This window comes from Tigriopus californicus, chromosome 9 (assembly GCF_007210705.1).
Source record: "Tigriopus californicus strain San Diego chromosome 9, Tcal_SD_v2.1, whole genome shotgun sequence".
Taxonomy (NCBI): Eukaryota; Metazoa; Arthropoda; class Copepoda; order Harpacticoida; family Harpacticidae; genus Tigriopus; species Tigriopus californicus.
In genome coordinates, this window is record NC_081448.1 from 9,562,765 (window position 1) to 9,579,130 (window position 16,366).

The 16,366-nt window shown below is 43.3% G+C and overlaps 1 protein-coding gene across 1 annotated transcript in view; it reads left to right on the forward strand.

Annotated features, from left to right (window-relative positions):
* Positions 1 to 16,366, forward strand: part of LOC131886285 (neuronal calcium sensor 2-like) — a 28,005-nt gene that overhangs the window by 10,678 nt on the left and 961 nt on the right. The gene's annotated exons all lie outside the window — the stretch shown is intronic.

Below are 16,366 nucleotides of genomic sequence, written 5' to 3' on the forward strand. Positions count from 1 at the left end.
TTCAAAAAAGAGATCTCCCACAAAAACTCTCTCCAATACCTACCTACAAGGCTTGAAAAATAAGTTGCCTTGGACCTCCTATGTGAGTTTCAAATCCCAAATAAATGTGGCCCCACTTACTAAGCACTACGAAATGCTGGTGTTCTGAGAAGAACTTACGTAGAGTAGCAACACTTTAAGACCCTCTGCCGCATTCGATCAGCTAGATCAGACCTAGAGCAATTGGAAACCTTAGTCTTCTATAATTTGATGCGGATAAGTCAGCAAGCAAATATTTACGTTTCCATCTGTTCGATGCGATGTAGTGGCTTGTGATTGTGTTGCATGATTTATTCTCACGTGGAAGCACACGCTTTCTTAGGATGTGTGTCTGTCTCTGGTTGTGTCACGGTGATTTTGGTCAGGAAGATATCTTCATATTCCTCAGTCAAACTTGTTATCTTGTATACTAGAACTGACTGATGTAACATCTAAATGACATGACTGACCAATTTTCAAAGGAGAGCTCTTGGTCATCAAAAACTGACGACCATCTAACCTGCGTTCCTAGTGACTTTGGGAGTAGAAACCCACGCGTGTCAGTGGAGCCAAATCAGAAGGTATTCGTAAGCTTTCAGAGTTGCTGAATGTGCAATGGCCCAGGATTACTTTGGGCAGGAATAACACGTACCTGAGACAGCAATCGTGGAGAATGCGACAAGACACAAATAGGTACTAGTATGGTTGGTACATTCGACTCACCCAGCTATTTGAGCTAGATGGAAAGCGATATTTCATACCGAAAGTGGCATTTACTTCTTTCCTCCACTCGAGCCTTACTTGACTCTTTGGAGAGCATTCGGAGCACCAACTTTAGCGACTTATGTCATAATGCGATAGAAGACTCTTATGCAGATCGCCCGGGTGTCACAATTCTCCGTATTCATTTGCCAAACTACGTAGACGTAAGCAACAATGAGGTCGACTAGTCGCCTTTTTGTGGTGTTTGTGGGACTTATTCTACTATATGTCAAATGACAGTGTGCGATGCAATCAAATGATGCTGAATTATGACAACTCTCGGTCGTTTAGATAGGAAAGCCAAAAGTCTGCTTTGAGCTTGGGCTTCTGCTAGAAAAGAGGAGCATGACATGTCTTGCCGGTGATAATATATATTTCCCTATTATATGAAATAGATTAAATACCAAACGTATTTCTAAAGCTTGCTGAAGAAACACTAGTTTGGTCCCAGCTTACCTCAGGTTATGTTTTGATGCTCTGGTTGCCAAAAGACATCAGGATTGATGTCCTTTGTTTCAAATGTCAATATTGACACCTGAATAACAAGCGCATGTTTTGTGTGCTATCCGAAATCGAAACGTAGTCCAAATTCATTTCTTGCAAACAACTTTCAAGCCTATCGACGACCTACGTCATCATAGGCATGAATGATCCGTAATAAAATAAGTAGAAGATGAAGTGATTGCATGGAGGGCAACTCACGCACAATGCAATCATTTTTGACCCCCGATGTAATACGAGAACACATGAAGCATCATTGTTCATCGTTGTCCATCACTTCCAAGTCCCTAGTACTTTGCATTCTTCAGCCATCGCCCATATCCTATAGTCAAATATGGTCATGCTCGCTAGCAGCATTGCTAGCATTGACGGACAAGAGCGAGTTCTTCGACAATTGAACTAACAACTACTCTGCCAACAACGAACGAAGTGGATCATGTGAACAACACCAATATTCGGTGCTATATGTACGAATAATCAAATTAATACAATGAGGCAGCTTGGAGCAATAACAATATTTCCTCTCTGGGTAGAGTGCAACAGATCCATCTTTAGGCCCTCTTCGAATAGGAGGCCCTTGTTCGTGTCCTCGTTCCTCATGCTTGAGCATTTGCATCATTGTTCTACTAGAACCCAAGGACTTCGGAATGTCTGGAGCCGAGCTCATTTGTTTCAAGCAGCATGCAAGCCTTTGAGATATGCTACAAAAGTACAAATTGGAAACCTGACTAACATTATCGTTCTGTTTCAGGTAAGATGAATCGTTGCTGTTGTTAGAGGTTCTTGATAGTCTGGAAACATCACATCGCTGACGTAATAATCACGGGTTTCTTGTGTGAGGGAACCTCAACAATTGGAAAGGATTGAGTGGAGTTTTTTGGTCATCCGATCTCTTCTAGTCGCCTTGTAATCAATGGAGAGATATCATATTTGATATTCAGTATTTCCGATCTAAGCTAACAAACCAAGAGCACGTTACTCAAAGCCTCAATTCAACGAAGGTCTGAGCATCCATAGTGCAAAGGCGAAAGCTCTCTTGGCTGGACTTCGACAATACAATACAATAGCATAGCCATAGTGGAACCATCTCAGCCCACAGGCGGCAATAGCTCTGCATACACAATAAGGCCATACAAAGCTAGTATTCGTTGCATATTGCCTGAAAAGGTCAACAACAATGGTCTTCAGAGTCGGTCTTTTACATGCACAATGTAGTCGGAATCTAGCCATTTAAGGTTTTGGGCAGGACGAAAGTGGCCACTTCTTTGCAAACTTCGTCCAACTTTGGAACGCACTTTTTCTACTTTGCATGCTGAGCTCTATTGACAACCCAAAGTTGTCTTCCAGAAGAAGAAAGCCTTGACTTGTGCCAGACAAGTCGATGGCCAAGACAAACTGGTGTTTCATTTTTCAAACACCCTTCGACCATGGAGTTCTTGGGAAGTGCCCGGCCAAGAACGCAATCCGTTAGAGGCTGGCAGTGCGCCGACGCATATCAACCAGTTCGATTGAATATCAACGAGGGAACATCCAAGGTGTGAGGCGTGCCAAGACGATTAAGCGAAATCTTTGATCCTTTCCTATCTTTGGCCCTTTCCATTGGAGAGGATGGAAGTCGTCTTGACGTTCTTGGCGTACATGGTTCTGATTCCTCTGTTCCTTTTGCTTGATATACTGTAAAGTGGATTCTAGATAGATCCAAGTAAGGCACGAGCTTCTGGCTTTGAATGGGAACATGGATGGGTATGGATATGTTGGAACTGAAAGTAGTTCACACGATTTCGTTCCCTCTTAGAACTACCAAACACACTTGAGCTGAGGCTGGGAAAAGGAAGTGTTTGAGTGGCCTTTGACACCGAGATTCCCCGCCCTCACGTGCACTAGAAAGACGAGGTCAAAGCCTTGTCTGTCAACTTGAACCTTCCTCGACGAAGCCAAAAGCTGCAGCCCCATTTGGCTTCTACTACATGTAGTAAAAGCCTTAGACTCTGGTGGAGCCCCCAGAGCTCCCAAGGTCGATGATCGTACTGGTCATTTTTTCTATCTCTCTCTTTTTCTTACGACGGGCATATATACTGTGGACAGTACTGAAAGATGAGGCCAGGGCAAAGCATCCTGCATTCGCTCAGCCTCTGAATGCTTCAAGCTTAGCAAGATTGATTCATCACAAGCTTGAATGCATGAGATATCATCTCAAATCAAAGTCTAATCTTTTAGTCCCTCCCGATTTTGTGCTTGACCAACGATCTTTCTTGATGTACTTGCTGGAAGCAAGGGAGGGGGGGAGGAGTGGGGAAAGAAAAAGAGAGAGAATTTGTTACCCTTTTTCGTTCCAATTCCTCCTCAGCGGAAGAACCTGAACCTAAGCTGAAAGCCTATCTAAGCCCCCCGGTCCTACTCATAAGTGCGATATACCCCACATACACATAAATGCAACGACATTAATGGAAAATCACTGATGCTTTGTTTGCTTCAGGATGTTGCATCGTTTTTTACTGGAACCAAAAAGCCGATCTCACACATCTGAATGGTCAAATATTGCTACTTGTGTTTTAGTGCCTATTCAATGGTTTTATTGCAAAAGAACGCAACGATGCCGTAAGTTTTTCATCATTAGCCCCAATTACTTTCATTTTTGCTATTTTTGCTCCAGAGCAAGCATGCAGGCTTGCAATGCAGTAGTGACATGAAAATTACGCGCACTACCCGCCCTCATTATCTCCCTTGCCTCATTTCGTCTGTTTTGGAAGCATTTACTATTTTTCCACACGGATATTGGAGGCATTTGAGAAAAAAAATATATTCTACCCAGCTTCCAGTATGTCAAAATGCAAATTTCATTGCTTGGTATCCGACCTAGACACGTGAACATACGGATGTGCAATATCCATTCCATTTCCACCGAGTCATTTCACTTCGCAGGTAACCTACAACAACCTTCGCTCGCAAGTACTGTACACTCACTCACTGTTCATGCTTCAAGAGCCCATTCTGTGCTCGTTGTAACGCTTTACTCGTCGGAAAGGAACTCCGGTACGTTCGTACATGATTGTTGAGTGAATTGAAGTTAGGTGGGGTGCATTGGAAAGTGTACTCGCTTTCACGCAGAGCTCGTACATCATCACTCACGTTAAACCTTCATCTTGATTTGGCGAGAAATTCATTGGAGCTTGCTGTTAGCGGCTGGCTCGACCGAAGTAAGAGAAGCCGCATTTTATGCACGTAAAGTGCATAACTCGTCGACTAATAAATCATGGGTTGGTTTTCTTATCTCCGAGGTACTTGAAGGCGACATGATCTCGTGAATTCAGACCAGTTTAAGAGTTACGCCAGGTGATTTTGTTCTTTTCGAAAGATCCCTCAGACAAAAAGAAGCCATATAAATCAATCAAGTATTCTGCAACTGCATCAGCTTGATTTTGAGGAAAGCCTTTTGAATCAGGTTTCGGCTGTTGAAGACCCCCTCCTCTTTGCTTTTCCTGGTTACAATGCTATTGACAGATGCTACTTTGGCCCTCAAAAGCCTTGCGTGATTCAACTGTTTCCAAGTTGGTCGGCTGTTGTCACGTTGGTCAACAAAGTCAACCTTCCAATCCACCTCTAAAGCTCCATTGGAACAACTTGCAAGTTTTATAAGTGTTCCATCATTACCCGGCACCCGTCATCAGTATAGAAAGCTTCCTAATCTGTAAGCCGTTTGCGAATATTCTCTTAAGAAAATTTTGATCGCCGAATGTAATTTGCCCTTTATCCAAAGCATTTTGTTTTACATCACACGAAATGGATTTCCAGGCCGACTTTGAGATTTTGGAGGTCGCCGAGAGGAAAAAAATGAGACTGTGGTTGTTTGCCAATCGCCCGCATGTACGGTGTACTGAATGGTCTAAAGCATAACATTGAGAAAGAAGAGTCTTCAACGGGTTTACAACTTCCCAAGATGGAAGCCGCTTTCTTTAGGAATCATAAATGTTTTATTGTATTTCGGGCCATTTGTCTTTCAAGCAAATGAACTTTACTACGAAGCGAAAACGCTTCTTCGTCTTTAGAAGAAAAACACCTTTGTAGAATTGCCTGTGTCAGATTCCAAGGCGCAGAGTTTGTAGCTCCCGAAATTTGCTCATAAAATTGGAATATTAAAGGAACAAAGCATATTTCCCCATCTTTATTCTCTTTGGAATTGCGAGGGAAAGAAGGTGAAAAAGGATCGCTGTAAATCTTCGTTGGGGCTTGAACCTCTACAATAAGATCAAACTAGAGGTGGGTGTTCCTAGCATATGGATTCAAAGGTCAAGTATCGATATCTGTTAAGACATCAATAACGATCAGCACATCGGAAAACACATGTTCGAAGGGAATCATTACCCCTTCGTAAGACATAAACATTATGAATCGAAACAAATAATCTGCAAACAATATGCTTACTTTCTACCTGACTGGATACTCAAATTTCCCAATTTTCTGAGCTTGCCTCCTTTGTTACAAACTATAATGTTGAAAGCAACAATTGATATAAAAAGTTCACAAGTGCTGCATTCTGAGCCGATTCTAGAATGCTACAATCTATGGCATAAAATATAAAAGGCGTAGAAGGTGCAAATTGTATATTTTCGCCTTGAACCAAACTGGTATAGGTAGAAGTGGTCTTCGAGTGCCTGCCAAAGCCACCTTAATTCCACGTGACTAATTGTATCATTTTGCAATGGAACGTGTTCCACAATGTTCCCTTAACGGCCGCTGGTTGGCATTGACATTCTTTACCCATGGCCTCATTAATGTGCACTTTACGTGGAGAGTTGGGGAAGTTGGAATGAACAAAACGAAAAGCCTGGCCTTTTTCGATGGTTTAAAAAGAACGTGCATTCCAGATTAGCTGATTCTTTTCTGAAAAGGAAGGTTCATGAAAGCAGGAAGCAAAAGGTACGCAGCAAACCCATAATATTGATTGAGATGTACCTTTATTGAACACAAAATACGTTAAATTATCATAACGAGGAGAGGCACATAGTGAAGATTATCTACTTCGTAATTCGGTTTGCACCCACTGTTTTAATAGCCGAGGGAGGCAACTATAAAGTCTTCGACCCTACGTTAACGACCGAGGGAAGCGGTCAAATGAGCATCCCAAAAACGAGAAGAAAGTAATAGAGTGCCTATTTCAAAACCATATAACTCTTGGCAACATATCCTTTTCTCTGTTTCCAATGGAGCGTTGCAAAAAGAGATGGTTGGTCCTCATTGTTCCCAAGTGCCACACGAAAGATGATAGATGAGGCGGGGATGCTTGTAGAGTTTGCTCTTCAAATCTCGTTTGTCGGCGTTCATTAGTCTAATTTTGTTCCCAGTGCCATGTGGAATATTGAAAAGGCCAATCAGGCCCCTGTCATTATGACGAGGTTAAACCCTTAAGGTGGAAAGTTTATCAATACCCGGCAACGATCCATCATTTGGAGATCCGCTTTAATGATCTTTCAAGTCAAGCCAACTCCCAAAGTAGCCAAGGTGGGATTACTTGGAACCTCATTAGAAAAATCGACCGTGGGTGAAATGCAGGAGGAAGGCAACGAGAAGAAAAGGCCATTTATTTTGTGAGAAAATTCCATGATTAAGGCTTTTATCATACATGCACAAGACGACGTAATTAATGGTATACCAGAGGAGTGGTTAAAAACCACTCCTGACCTTTTATGATTGGAAAGTCCGGCACAACCAGGCAACCAGTAAACTAACCCTGCCACGTAGATATTGGATGGAGTATTCCTTCAGTATTTCATGTTTGTCCATTACCTGGGATGCCTCTTTCAACATTTGAGAGGGGGTTGTTATTGTTTTAAGGTTGTTCATTATCTTGAATTTTCTAATGGATTCATCCTGTCTTGAAATTGGTTGAGGAAAACAAGGCTCAGAAAAAACTTGCAAAGTCATAACTCCTATCGAACCAGGCAAGAGATATCCATTACGAATGAAGTCTTGAGATGTGCATGACTAGACGAAATATTCTTTTGCCTTGTTCTACATTTTTATTGTACGTATTCGAGCTTGAGTTCCGGCTAACTACGGTTGTTCCATTTGAGCAACGAGTGCCATTGTAGTGGTCATTCATTCTCCTTTCCATGGTTGTTGGTTGTTTCGGTGAGCCAAGGCTTAGCATCATTTCATTTTAATTATGGCCACCCGTGGGTCTCGGTCGTAAGTCCTTCTCAATCTATTGTGTAGTCGAGTTCACCAAGTGCTCGGTTATGCACGTAGAATGATATACGGGTGAAGATGAAACCAAATTCAAAGAGGAGAGGACATGGCAAACGAGAATGGGTGAAAGTTCTGTCCCACACACCTGAAATAACCGCGTCCTTTCAAGAACGACCCCTATAGAAACAAAGTACGTGGAGCGATAGTTAAGGTAATATGTTGTGGAAAAGTGGTGCAAACCTCTCTCTCTCTTTGCTCTCTCTCTCACTCTCTCTCACTCACTCTCACTCACTCTCAGTTGTGACACTATTACTACGAGTAGGGTATTCCTCATGCACGTAAGTGTAATGGAAGGTCGAGAAAAATGAAAAGCTCCATTAACTATTCAGGAAGCGAGAGGGACCGAGGACCCGTCGTGTCCTCGGATCCATTGTTGCCGTCTGCTGGCAATGTATAAGCAGATGGAAAACTAGATTGTCTTGGAAGTGACACCTATGATACATTTAGATTGAAGGACCAATATAATCCATTTATCCCAATCAATTGAAGCAAGAACTAATTTGATTTGGCTCCTTCGGGTCATAGAGAGTGGAACTTTTTGTTGGAACAACACTCAGGGTCCGACCAAAATATGTTGTAAGTATCCCAAGATCATCCTCGACCTTGGAGCAACCCTACATAAGTGGTCATATTCCGGCCTCTTTTATAAATCCTCATTGACCGCCCAATTTGGCCTGTGTTCCGATATATTGCAAATGAGTCTCATTTTGGGCTGCATGTGGATCTTGCACGTTTATTGGAAGATTAGTTGTTGTACTTATCTGACATACAATACAGGAGCTAGGCTTTGTACCTTTTACCCATGAACCAAATGCCAGAGTATAAGATGGGCTTCATAAATGGATAGCTGAGAGAAAGCAACGTCTTTGGTTCATTCAACCAAAGTTCTAACTAAGTACAAACCTGAAAGATGAAGGTTACTAAACTTTGACGAACTTGTGTTATGAGTAAGCGTATTCAAATTTGTTCAAAAGCATAATACACGTAGTAGAAGCCAGGCGGTTTAGAGCAGCTGAGAGAGAGAAAGAGCTCATGGCCTCAGGAAGAATGCATTCAATGCTGGCTTTGTGTTTACTTTTCATGAGGAATTCCTTTCGTATACCGACCTCTCTGCCACAATTTATGTGGAGGGAGGATCGTCTACCAAGTCGACCTTGACGAGTGGTACCAAATGAACTAGCTATGCTTACTGTTTTGGTCCCAACCTCTCGTGGGCGCTTGAATATCCCATTTATATTTGGCAACTTTCCCGAAGTTAGTTGCCTTCGTTTGCAAGATTTGTTTCCTCGGTTCGTCCGTGGATGACTGGGTGAGAAAATTCCCTCAAGAGGGTCACAAATGTGGGCACCATCCCACTTTTTATGGGCTCTCTAATTGTCGTAGGAGTGAGAGGAAGAACAACGAGGACGAGGAAAATGGAAAAGTCGCCAAAGAAGGGAGCTTTGAAAAGGAGGAACAAAAAACTTGGTCCATGATTTTTCCCATAAATCTAGCCGATTTTCTTTGGTCTTTCGAGTTTGAGTGGCTGCCAACTATACAATCAAGAGGCCGCGGTTTCTTGCCTGCCTCTGTCTCGATTTCGAACTTGATCTCCAGTAAATCTCTTTCCATCTGGTATTGGTGTACCTTGAGTAGGACACCGCTACGGGAAAACCACGATGGAAAAACCTCGCCCCCATCCTTCTTTTCACACCTATAATAACCCCTGGTATTCAAGTACCTTATTGGTGGAACCATATCAAATGCGATACTATAACGCCTGAAGCTAAAGAAACAAATTCAATGGAAGACAGCTGTATTTTTTGTAAAATTTGACGAAAAAAGCTTTCTTCTAGTGACTGGATTTTGGCTAGATACTAAATAACAATGAAAATAAAGTATAGTTCGGACCGAACAATCAGTTTTTACGCACGATCAGATAAGTTTTATCTCCCCTTCAGCTGAAAGTAAGAGTGATCCAGATACGCACTAAAATGCTTTGATGCTTTGTTTGAAACACGTGCTTGTCACAAAAGTTGTATCAAAAACGTTCAGTTATTTGTCCTCTGGACAGCTTTGGTCGAAACGGTTACCAAAAATTGCTTTGCAGAGGAAAACACTTGGTGAATATTTGTCGAGGTAAGAATCTAATGTGCAATGACTTTGTAGCATCGAGTGATGGAGTGGGTGTGCATTACACTATACAGAAGCTGACGACTTATTTTCATAGTCAATATCCAATAATTTTCGGATTAATTCGTATCAGCGCTAGCCTTGGATTCTCATCAATAAAGGTCGAGCCTTGACCATTGCGTCAATGACCGAACATTCTGGGAAGAAAACAAAAACAGAAAAAGAACGTTGATCCATCCATATTTCGTTGTCAATCCTGTTGCCGAAATGGTTGTGCATGGCTCTTATCTCGTTCAGGTCCATAGAACAGGCTCTGTAATGTGTCGTATGTCGTCTCTGTTGTGGAACATGGCCTTGCTCTCTGAGTTGGAACGCTCCCAACGAAAATGAGCTACCACAAAAAGGCAGCAAATCCATCCACCATTGCTTTACCAAAAGCGAGAGTCCCACGAACAACGTCAATACTTTAACCGCAGAGTGGAAGAACTTTGAATTCATTAAACGAATATTTCCTGAACTTCAATTCCTTCCCCCACGACATGGTTCCCTCCCGAAAAGTAGAAGAGCACTCTCGACTTTCGACTGATGGATTCTAAGCTAGCTCGGAAAACGAATCTCTCGTATTTTTGTCGGTGGAAACCGTCATTTCTTTGTTCCCTTTCTCCTTGCTTCTCTACGTGCCATAGGATCTTTTGTGTCAGCCATTTAGGCAAACGACCATGCAACCATGATTCCTCATTCACTGTTACTCAATCTCGAGAAATGGTTTGTGCCTCGAGTTAGAGTAAGCGAGAGTTTCGGTTTGAATTTGAAAATTCGATGTTTGTTTGTCAAGTTTGGGAACTTTTTTGGTATCCCATTTGGAATTCAAAGTTCCGGATCGGATTTCCTCAGGGGGCAATGTTCATTTTCATACATGAGCGTAATCTCACAAGGAATGGTAGCATTATGTTATACCAGCGTATAAGTAGTAGAAGATCTTATTTTGGAACGAGCATTTATCGAAATGGTTTTCTTTGTAACATCATGTTAGACTCATAGCCAGTATATTATTGGATTACGAACCAAACACTCTTGGTATGTGGGTGGAATTATGCGAAATACCCCCCCCAAAGATCTTCCCGACCCACTTTGTCTCAAGCTCAACGCCTGACTGCCTGTTTGCCTGCTTGCTTGCAGTACTTGGAAAGTATGCACTTTCATCATCCCAGATTTTGCAAGGCTCTTATTTTCCCATCAGTAAGTTGAGTCCGAAGTGAGCAGCTTATGGAACACTTTTAAGCATTGGGATAAGTTATATGCTGGTTGGGACAGTTAAGTGCTGCCGTCGCTCCACATGCTTGCAACAGTAGCAACTCAACAACTGCTACTGTTGCTGTTGCGAATGTTGTGTTCCTAAAGGAGAACTTTGAGTTGGTCTGACTTGGTTGGTTGGTTGGTTGGTTGGTTGGTTGGTTGGTTGGTTGGTTGGTAGTGCCGTCTTGGTTGTCGGTCCCAAAAGCTTATGTTGCTTGGAAAATTGCCTAAGGCACAAGCAACAGCTCTTGACAGGCAGAAGGTCGCACCAAAAAAGTCTTCGATTGGAGTTGCAAAGTAGAAGGAGCAGTTGTTCTGCCTGGCTTGAACTCCCCAATTTCCCTCTCCCTCTCTCTCTACTCGGTCTATCTTTCTTGGACACGTTCTTGAGTGCTTCCCATTCAGAGATAGTCGATGGTTCTTCTGATTTGTTGTTTTTATATGTTTACGATAGGCATACTCCATAATGAACGTGGAGCACTGGAAGGGCACCACTCTATTGTAACGAGCTTTCCATTACCTCTATCCCCTGGCGTACCTCGAGGGCACTTTGTTTTATTCTCAAAAACCTTGGACTTATAAACAATTGTTTCCATTCGAAGTATGTAATTGGCTCATCCCTAATTGTAGAGTCTTATTGCCAATGAACGGCAACACATTCAATAGCAATTGCCGAGGGCTCTAGTAATGGTTGTTGCTTACGAAATGAGATGTCCTCGCCAAAATTGAGATATCCTCCTTGTATCAGTAACTCAGAGATGGAGGATCTTGTCGAATGTTTGCTCCAAGCTGAAAGTTATTTCCTCCTTTCTCTCTTTCTTTATTTCTTTTTCTGTTTTGGCCTGGGTCCAATTAGGAATCTTGGAGATCAGAAAACTTTATACTTTCGCAAAAGCCAAGTCAGAGCCTCCTCGTCGAAAGGAATGCCGTCTGATAGCCCAAACCACTTCTCGTTCCTTGGGCGAAGGAAGCCCTAGATCACCACTACCACTAGAACAGCAGGAGGACCACGATGATAACGATGATGGTGGCGGTGATGGCGAAGAAGATAATAATCATTGCTTGCTCGTACACTATTTGGTTGCAATAGAAGATGAGTCGTGCATTGTGAGAGGAATCCTAATTCTAGAATACTTGAGACTTAGAAACGCCAGTTTGGTCTTGGTTTAAGGACCAAGTGGCCCAGACTTGTCCATTGTTCAACGGCAATAGAGAGCTGTTGGCTTGGCTGAGAACAAAAACTTGGCCAAGCAAAAAGTCAAAGAGTTTGGGCTGCGTGTAATCATATGAATGGAAAAGCAACGCTGCACATACTGTACTATGGTTTGTCTTTAGCCTCCATAGCGATCTCTAACCATTGGCAGTTGACACCCGTGAGTAGAGCGAGAGAGCGAAAGGGCGAAAGAGCATGTTGTTACCCAAGTGTATTGGATATCCTGCCTGTGGTTCTTGTTGTTGTTGTTGTCGTTGTTGCTGTTGTTGTTGCTTTACGTACGAATACTACTGCACGTAAGAGTAGCCGTTGGCAAGTGGCAATGGCAGTTAATTCTGCACTCGCTGGTGTCCTTGCTTTTTAGTTTGGCAGAGCAGCAGGATCTGTGTTTCCTAGAAAGCATGTTCCATGTTGATGGCCCCACAGTTGAGGACTCCTGGCGCACTTGGATTCATCGTTGCCACCACTGTACGTACCTCTTGCTCCCGTGGTCTGGCCTCAAAAGGCACTTTTGTTTGGAGGGAAGCTTTGGGCCGACCTATACTAGAAGGAACAGCAGATGATTCTTTCGAGTGGCAGGTCTTGCCCTGATAGATCAAGTTGAATTGGACAGAGTGGACGCCCTTGTGAATTGACAATGGCTTCAGGCCAGGGAAAAAAGTCAACAATTAAAGGCTGTTTGCCGCAGACACTTCCAAAGTCCAAGAAGCTAACAAGACGTTGCTCTGACTTGGTGTAAACGTCTCCATGAAACAGGGCAAGCTTTGAACCAGATACAAAGGAGTCTGTTGTTTGGTGAATAAAAGGCGGCTTTTGGCCTTCAACTGAGACAGATTCTTTCTGGCACGTACATAATGGAACAAGAAAGGCATGATTCTCTTCCAAATGTGAAAACGTGTTCCAAATAGCGCGCCAGGAAAAAAAGATGGAGAATCTATTTGAAGCAAACGTGATTTCTCTCTGAGCGTCTTGCAGCACGCCTAACTTTCTCGGTGTGAGAGAAAGGCAGAGCAAAAATCAATGATTATTGGAATAATACTTCGCAAAGTGTTAGGAATGATTTTTCCCTTTCTGTCTCTTTTCTCAGTTCTCACCTACTCTGCGTACAAGGTGCTGCACTACTACATGTATGTATATACCTATATAGATAAAAACCAATAAACCCTTTTCAGCGCACAAAAGCTCAGGGTCATGATGAAGACAAGACGTTTTTCATACGGAGCCACCTCAATCTTCCCACCCAAAAAAGTACTTGGTCACGTCCGTGGGGGAAAGTGTTTCTCTGAGGTGCTAATCTCCATTGAGATGTTTCATTAAAAAAATGTGACCATCAGCACTTGATCAGTTCTATCCGACAGTGCGAGATTCTGGGAGTCACGTAAGCAGACCGAACATCTGTGAGTCTCATTTGGAGGACATCATCTGTGAACGGGCAAGGCTGACTGGCGACTCATTCATTCCCGTCAAATCGGCGGCAGTTCCATCGTGAGGCTTGTCCCTACGTTCGTAGATCAGGGACTCACTACGTGGACCATTGGATAACGGATTTAAGGAGCCGTGAAATGAAGTTTACCCACCCAGAGAGAGCTTTCTTGGTTAGGAATCTTCTTGATAAGCTGGAACTGCGGAGGTTCGTATTTGGCGCCCTAAGAGATTGTTAAGAGGAGACGGTGGGACATTTAGTGAGATTGTGTTTGAGGGGAGAAACGGGCATTATAAAGGAAAGGGGGTGGCCGTTTAAGTTGCCCCTCTGGGTCTGAAAATGTCTCCTCTTTTGCTTTGCTGTGTGATTTTGGCTCGTGCTTGAGAGGGATTGTTCCTCAATCGAGCCCAGTACAAAGTATGGCCATTGGGGTTTTCCTCGACTCCTTTATTGAATGTTCCTATTTCGGACAACTCTACTACGTAATGGCCAAGAAAGACATGGCAATTGGTTTCTTCTCTCGATCTGGATCCATTAAATTATCTCCTTACCCAGAATGGGAGAAGAAATGATGGTATGATCCATCACAGCAATTGGACTAATGTATAATCGACTGCACCATTTTGGGATGGATTTGGGTTCCATGGGAAAGTGCACCTAGGGCAGACCGTTGGGGGCTTCAAAAGACGAGAAGATATCAAGATGATCCACTGCATGCTGGCCCTCTTAAGATCCAAATTAGGATATTGTGGTCAAAAAAGATTTGGGAATGGTTCGTCTCCAGTGACCGCAACTTATGATAGGAATCACTTGCACTCTCCACTCTAACATGGACGGACCACTAATATTTGGCATCGCCTAGGCTTCAGAACGGTGCAGATTTTCAGTTTGAAACTTGACAATATTAATATCCCGTCAAAAAAGCTTGGGTGAGAAAAGAATAATATGGCTTGGTCCAGAATGTTTCACCCTAGAAATTTTAAGCACTGGCGTACCGGGCCGAAATTAAATCAACACGCCCTAGACACGTCACGAGAGGCCAAGTTTTCTCTAATTTCCCCCCTAGAGAGGGATAAATGGATTAACGTGATTTCAATAATTGAAACAGAGTCTGGTGTTTTTTTGCCCCACCGTCAAGTGCCCATACGTGCAAGACGAACTCCTAGACTAACTGGCACAATTTAGGGGCTTCCATGTGCGAGCTCCATTGTTCCACAATGTTCCATGGAAACTTGAGGAGAGGTTCCGTGCCCCTCAGAGAGGAGAGGAAAGAGATTTCTCTCCGGGGACATGCCCATTAACTGGCAAGCTTCACTTGACTTTGCCATAATTCAATGGGCACCACGATTCCCATTCCCAAAGGTTCCCCCGCCTCTAATCTTATGTGTGGGTTTCGTGATTGTATTCAGGCAATTCCCTTGGACTAAACTTATTGATCGCTAACTAATTTGTTGGGCCGTCTATCCGACCATTGGTCTCTGGTGTCCCCGATTTCCTTTGGCATCCCTGAGGTCGTGACTGCCAGGACGGGACAAGATTGGAACAGCTCATGCCAGACAGTAGCTCGCAACTAGTCCCTCGCTCTACGATTGTGGTGCCTGTCCTATGACTGGAGCGATATGCTCTGGCCCTTGAGACTAGAGTGGGGAAGGTGGAAGGCTGACGAGCTGAGAAAAGGCCAAATGGGACACTTTCAAGCGTACACTGAAGATGAGATCAGGGTATGTGAAGGGGTGAGTGTTTCGCTCCAAGTCTTGACGTTCACGTCCATCTCGCGGCTTGTGCATGAGTGTATTCGTACTTTCTATCATAGATGGAATAGATTCTCTCGGATTCGGAGCCTGCTGCGAGTTGCGTTTGTCGAATAGGTCTCATCTTTGTTCTTGATGGGTGGTGATAAGGATCAACTACTTCTGGCATATCCCAACATTGATCCATGCCTGGCTTTGAAGTCGGCTCCATTTGTCTCCACTTAGCTGCGGCCGTCTGATCAAGACGTTTTCTGGCGTTTGTTTCCGTTTGGTGGTGGGTCTTGTGAAGGCGAATGGAAATGGTTGTCCATATGGGTGTATAGCTTTGGCCACGGATCCACATGTATGTTTGTATGTATGTCATGTCAACGGAAGATATAGTCCTACAGGCGTATGAATGTGTACTTACGTGGATCTACTCGTTGGATAAGTACTAAAGTATTGGAAAATTTAGAAGCTTTGTTGAAGAGACACTCACTCATGGCGGAGTCTTCATAGTTTAACAACATAAAGAACATCTGCGACTTTCGTTTTTTTGTTGGGCTCCTCGGTATTGTCACGCAGTATGTGGGTCTTGCAAAGTTGTTCAGTGGAATGAGGGAAAAAAAACTTTGGATAAAGGCTTTCATCATTGATGTACCCAATCACGCCTTGGCTACTTGCGTGCGTCGCTCTTGGCGAAGTTCCGAAATCATTAGGGATGATTCAGGCATGATTATCCTGGAAGCTCCTCGTCATTATCTAGTAGGATACAACCGAACTAATACTAAGAGCACAACAGAATCCGTAGTCTAGGAGGAGAAAAACTACTGTACAAAAAAGAACCAGGCCTCATTTGGTCGGATACCATCATGACTGCAAATGAAATAACTCTAGAGATTCTTGCATAATGCAGTCCCATCAATATAATAATGGTTTACTCAACTCGAGGTCGGTGTGCGTTTATTTTTCCCAGTTACCACCGCATTAGTGTTGAGATGGCTCGCGGCTCCATCACGAAAAGCTCGGTGGTATTCACATCGGAATCCTGGGAAGCAAAAGCCT